The sequence below is a fragment of the Rhagoletis pomonella genome, unplaced genomic scaffold, assembly GCF_013731165.1.
Source record: "Rhagoletis pomonella isolate Grant_MI unplaced genomic scaffold, Rhpom_1.0 Rhpom_scaffold_00013, whole genome shotgun sequence".
NCBI lineage: Eukaryota > Metazoa > Arthropoda > Insecta > Diptera > Tephritidae > Rhagoletis > Rhagoletis pomonella.
This window is the reverse complement of record NW_023458567.1, coordinates 6,872,763-6,879,291: the sequence shown is the minus strand read 5'-3', so window position 1 is coordinate 6,879,291 and position 6,529 is coordinate 6,872,763. Positions and strand designations below refer to the sequence as shown.

Sequence of the window (6,529 nt, the reverse complement as noted above, 5' to 3'; positions counted from 1 at the left end):
CACAAGCTACCTACTAGTGAGCCACAATCTACCTAGTAGCAACCCCACCACCGCATAGCACAACGTAGCGTTTGTTTAGAAATGAAAGAAAAATTTGCTTGCAGAACTGGTTTTATGTATTGTATCCAGTGTTGCCAGGTCTTCCGCATGAGAAAACGTCCCTCTTGGTCTGAAAAAACGTCATTTCCTACCCAAAAACGTCTTTTTCAAATGAATGTACAAAAAATTATTCTTATTTAAACTTTTATTGTATACAAAGGTACATATCGGGCCCTAACCGCCAAAATAACGTTAGCGACATTTTTTCAAAATTTTCTTTTTGATGCAGAAATATTCCTAGAGCGTCTAGATGCATTTCTGCAGCAAAAAGAAAATTTTGAAAAAAAATGTCGCTTACGTTATTTTGGCGGTTAGGGCTCGATATGTACGTAAGGTATATTAAAATATCATTTCGAGAGAGCACATTTAAAATTCATTGTAAACTGGTCTGAGATCGTTAATATAAAAATCATTTTATACATACAATTGTGATCAACTGATTAAGTCATCAACATTTTGATCGATTTTGGCTGTTCCTCTTTCGTTTATACGTCCAAATGACGTTAAAAACGGCAACCTGGCAACGCTGATTGTATCCAAGTTTTCATTTAGTTAAGTATTGGTGCTGTAAATCCATAAATCCCGAATTTTCGGGACCACGATGATGTTTAGGTATAGAAAGAAGAAGCATGAGTGATTATACGATATTTTTGCAATTAATAAAGGCCTTTCACACACGTTCATTAAAAGATTGTTAATCCCTAGGTTTCTTAATTACAATTTATCCAACCGGAAAAATGAAAAATTTCTACGTAATATGTTATAAAGAAAGTTATTTGTAATACAATAAAGCAACACCTGCAAGCCTAAAATGGCTCAAAAATCGTAATACAGAGCTCCATGCTTCGTTGTATCTGTAAATTATATTATGTATGTAGATACTCACTTTATCTTATTAATGATTAATTGAAATTTCCTTCTTGTCGTTCATTTTCGATACTAAATAAAATAATCCCGAATTTATACTTAATGCAAATTTTAGCAAAACTAATCTCTTTTCGTGTAGATATATTGTTGTGGATAAAATGGGGATGGTCCTAAAGTGAGCTAGAAAAGTTTTCATACTGATTAAATTATATTTCAGTGTTTGTAATTTCAGTTCTTGCACAGTTCTAGTTTTTGAAAATACAATACAATTTATTGAAAAGTGATGTGTTACTTAATAGAATTTCTGAATAATAAAAAGTTAGCTGTGCAAAAAAAGAGAAATTAGTTGTGCCATTACTGTGCATACATATTTTACTGAAAAAAATTTACTTGATGCCTCATAAAAGCATGTTTTTTATGTAGGTCTTCCTGAGTATATCGACTAAAATTCCCTCAACTTGAGCATTAAGCATGTTTTCTGAAATTGATTGTAATAAAAATTGCGATAAAAATTTAAATTTAAACATTATTTCATTGAAGAAAAGTATCTGAATTGAGGTAGAAAGGTTTTCTCATAGAAATGTTGTAAAGTTACCCCAAAGTTTCGATTTTCTCAGTTTTAAGAAATATGCTTAGTTAAATATTAAAAATGCTGTAACACTTCATTAAACCTGTAAACGAATTTAATATAAAATACTTTTTTCTGGAAATTTTACCGAGTTAGGTATAACTTTATTACTCCAAAACTATTTTTGATAGTTTTTTTTTTCTTGTGTGACTATTGGTGGACATCTAGGATTAGTTAGTAATTAATGTATTTGTCGGTTTGGGCCGAGACCGGAAAAATTAGTAAATTACTTCTCTCTTCGCTAAGTTGTGCCAATTGTGCATCCCCATTGCGGAAAAAGTGTCGAATAAACAGCCTACATACATAGAAAAAAAGAAACTATTTTTTATACGATTACTCTTGCTGCTCACTGTATGTGTATGAATTTTTAGATTAAGATTGCTTACCTAATGCATTGTAGGTATTCACAAAGATGGAAAACCTGACACTTTGGCTTTTTAAAATCCAAGTTCTATGGAGGAATGTATGTATGCAACTTATGCTTTCCCTTCCGAGGAAAGCGTTTTTTTTTAAATAAGAACGACTCTTTACTTGATCCGCATCTCGCGGACAATTGTCAGAAGTGAAACCTTTATTTCAAGTGTCCCTTATTTATAAGCTAACATTTGTTTTCTTAAGAACTAATTTCACAATAGGGGTATTCTCGAAGTCTTGCACGAAATGCAAAAATTCTAATTCAAATTTCGAAGAGAACGAGAGCACCCCATTACAAAGTGGTATCATGCATGGCTAGCAGGCAGCGAAATTATGTATCAAATACAATAACAATAGACAGCAAAAAAAATGAAGTGAGCGAGATGAGAGGAATTCATTTATCTTGCTATGCTATTTTCCAAAATATATACATGGGTTTCGACGTTGCGTATTTTGCGGCGATAGGAAATGTATTTTGTTGTTGTGTGTTTGCAAGTTATGCAATCCATGCAATCCGTGCTACGTGCAATGGCTTTGCAAGATTTGGAGAATACCCCTAATGACGCTTTGGCGTTGCATCAGCCAGTGGATTGATGAAATGCCAATACGTAAGAAATGCGGTATTGTTTTCTTAATTTTTTATTAATGTTGGCGACTGGTATTTTTTAGATGGTGATGTCCTACGAGAAGTAGAAATACTAGTCGCATCATTCCAGTTGATGGGATAGTCTGCCAATTCATCCCCCCGTAAAAGGCAAAATTTTTGAGATGAAATTAGATTTTCAAATTTCAAAAGCTGGTGGCGCTGGTCGCAAGAGTTGCTCGAAATTGCCGAACTAGTATGCCATCGCTTTAGCTAATAAATACTAGCTCATTAACTGGTATTTTTACTGACTGGTTTGGCTTTTCACTGCAGGGTACGGACACTCGTGCACTGTACAAACACACGTAGATGTATATGTACGTTCATATCGCTCATTTACTTCAATATTGTCATAACTCAAGAAACCAAACACTGGAGAAAACTTCTTTAAAGATTAAAATTTACATCTAAAATGGATTCATATTTTTTTGTTAAAGTGAACTACTGCTAATCGGTTTATCTATGGAATCTTTACACAGTATAGAAGAACCAGTAGCGGTCATTTCTGCATACTTAACTTGATTGTGTATTATTTTGAATTATGTCACTATTGAAGTGAATGCACCTACTTTTATCAGCACTTCCTCGACCATTCGCTGGTTTCGCAATAATTGCTGTGTTCGTATGGAATAGTAGCTTATGTCTGGAAGCTGGCTTTAGTATAATGCGGCATTCCCTTTATTCTTTAAAGGACAAGGAATTTTTAGATGAGACTTAATAAGAATATTGACTTGCTAGTATCGAAACTATTTCTGCACTTTTATTTGCCAAAAGTTCTTCAACGGCTCGGCGCTGGTGAGTCATTCGCAATCGTATGCTGCGAATGCCGCATTATACTAAAGCCAGCCTTTCGACGTAAGCTACTATTCCATACGAACACAGATTTTATTTATGTTCAGCTACAGGGTGGGCCAAATAAGACCTACCAATGGTAAACTTATTTTTTAATATTTTTTTTCTGCATATTATAGTTAATCTCTTGGAAAATCATAATGCATACTTACAGCAAGGCCACCAACAACGACTACAATGCGCTATTCGTTTTACATAATTAGCCACACAAATTGATTTTTTAGGTAATGTTTCGATGTCGGATGAAGCGCAATTCCAAGCGAAACTGTAGATTTCGGAGCTCGGAAAATGCAAGGGCAACACACCAGCACCAGTTACACTCATCCAGATGCACTGTTCGGTGCGGTGTTAGGGCCGAAAAAAGTTATCGGCACATATTTCTTCGAGAATGTGGATGAAACGCCTGAAACGATTTCTGGGGCTTCTTACTGAACAATGATTGAAAACTTTTTGCGGCCAACGGCAGAGCAGCATTCTAAAGGCTTTGTTATGCATACTTGGCATTGCATGCACTGCTATACCATTTTTACGTAGAAATCAAAAACCAACAGACTTTTACATATGTAATGCTGTGCGTTGGGTAACCGCTTACACGCGAAGCTCATTTAACAGATTCCTTATGTGACAACGCTCAAGCAATGCCAAGTATGCATAACGGAGCCTTTATTTGTGGTTCCGACAAGATGTAGCGACTTCGCCAAGATATAGCGACTGCGAACACTGCTAGGCAAACTATGGACCTATGAACTATGGATGGTAATTATTATTTGGCCCACCCTGTACTAAAAATAATTTTATGGCAAGTAGGTTAAATATTTCACTAACCAAATGGTTTGTGCTTGCAGTTCTCAATGGGTTTATAGAATAACGTGGTTATAATTTTGCTTGGTTACTTGGTTTAGTTATCGCTTCTCGGCCTTATGGCTAAGATCAAAGTGTAGTATCTGTTCTTATCAGCTTAACATCTGATAGATCCTCCATCGGAGGACAACAAATGTTAAACTGATTTTTGGAAATGGGCGGAGTGTTTTAGGGGCTTGCTCCACCTCTGCCGCGGGTTGGCCCGGTATTGCAGTACCGCCGGGATTTCGGCCCAAATTTTGAATAAATCACAACTTCGAACAGTGTAAATTAAAACCATAGCGTTACTTTGCATGGCGATGCCGTCGCAATTATGTCGCAGGAAAGTTTCAATATGAGAGCAATTAGTTATGTTGCAAGGTGGCGGATTTTGTGACAAAAAGTGGCTTGCGAGATTTTCTTGTCAGTGAAGAAAAATCTGTTAAAAAAAAATTAGGTTTGCAATAATTGAATATGTACTAAATAGAAAATGTTTGGATGTAAAAGATATTTTCTTAGTTCTTGAATTTTTTTTGATTTTGAAATTTTTCAAGTCCCAATAAATTTTAATTAATTAATTTTCGAATTAAAAAAAAATAACCGAAATTTAATTGAATTTAATTACTTCATATTAATTAATTCAAATACATTTAATTTTTTCCTTATCCTTAAATACCAAATGAAATTGGTATTTGCAATTCTCATCCACTTTATTTATGACCACAGTATTTCCACGTTATACGGGCAAGTTTAAATTCAAAAAGGGCGCTCGTCTTGCGCGTCCATTCACAACAGGGTTCAAACCCTGCGTGCAGACGCACTGCGGTGTCTACGTTCAACTTCAAGTAAATTATGAAATGGGTCTGCTTTTTGGCGACTTGCTTCGATTTTACGCGAACGTTGTGGACACTACAGTGGGGTATGGCCTTACATATCCAGTGTATAATTTTTGTCATATGAGATTCGAGCTGTCGGTGCATTGCTTTTATTTGCTTTCGGGCGAAATTATGCGTGGCACAAGAGCGCTTGGTCTCGTCTATGGGATTAATATCAAAATATAATGGTAAAGTTGCCAACTTGGTGCTAGTACAGGCAAACAAAAATTTAATAATCGATTCATCGCTTAATTGATTAATCGAAAGCACTTAATAATTGCAATTAACCGTAAAGGCGCTGGCCCAATGCAGGCTTGCTTCGCACGCCTTGCTTACAGGCAAGGCGAATTAATATAAGGTGATAGCAGGAGTACAAAAACAAAAATTTACATGTATTTTGTTTTTGCTTTGGCGGCATAAACTGTCAAAATCTGTAAGAGTGTGTGTAGAAATTCAAACAAAATTTTTCAATTTGATATCAGAAGCCGTACGGCGAAACACATACACAAAATCAGCTGAGCTAGTAACACCACCTTATATAAATTCGCCTTGCTTACAGGCTAACCTAATATTCACGCACGCCGCCAATTTATTGTCAAAAATTTCTCATGCACATGCAACTTGTATGAGATCAACCGAAATTGAACGGCGTGCGTATGAAGCTAACTCAATTTCCAATTTTTGTTCTGCGTGACATTTTGATTTGACGTTTCGCTCAATGAAATCAAATGCAAACGCATGCAAGTCAATTTCGGGTGACGCAAAAAAACAAATTCGACGGCATGCGTACCAAAACGCAAGCCGCGAATATTAGGTTAGCCTTTAATTTGCTTTGATTTACTTCAAAAACTCGTTTGGCCAAATGGCGGCTTGGAACGCTGTCAAAGCAACCAGCTGTGTAGTTGAAAAGTCAAGGTCTGTTTCCTTACACTAAAGGTACTGGCCCAATGCAGGCTTGCTTTGCTTGCTTCGCTCCGAGAAGTGTCAAAAATTATTTGGAACATACTGAAATGTATAAAGGCTGGCCAAATGGCAGCTTTTCTTCATTTGCTTTAAGCGCCTCAAAGTTTTAAATAGACAAAAATGTTTTATTTGAAAGCGTTTTGTAGGCTTTTGACAAAGAGGCATGTTCCTGTTCAAAATACATAAATTCAAACAAAAATTTGCTTACTTAATTTAAAAAAAAGAAATTCGAAATCAAATATAACATATCGTTATATTATAGTAAAAAATTGCAAAGCTCACTTTTACAAGTTTTACACGAGAGGAAAAAACTTCTTATAGCTCTTCTTCAAGTAAATCGCTTTTTTA

General features: G+C 35.5%; 2 non-coding genes across 2 annotated transcripts; both read left to right on the top strand.

The window, feature by feature from the left end:
• The first annotated feature begins 4,407 nt into the window (after positions 1-4,407).
• On the top strand, positions 4,408-4,605 carry LOC118749036. The gene has a single exon (XR_004994138.1). It is a non-coding gene; the product is annotated as a U2 spliceosomal RNA (small nuclear RNA).
• Positions 4,606-5,101: 496 nt separating this feature from the next.
• Positions 5,102-5,336, top strand: LOC118749033. The gene has a single exon (XR_004994135.1). It is a non-coding gene; the product is annotated as a U11 spliceosomal RNA (small nuclear RNA).
• Positions 5,337-6,529: the final 1,193 nt, after the last annotated feature.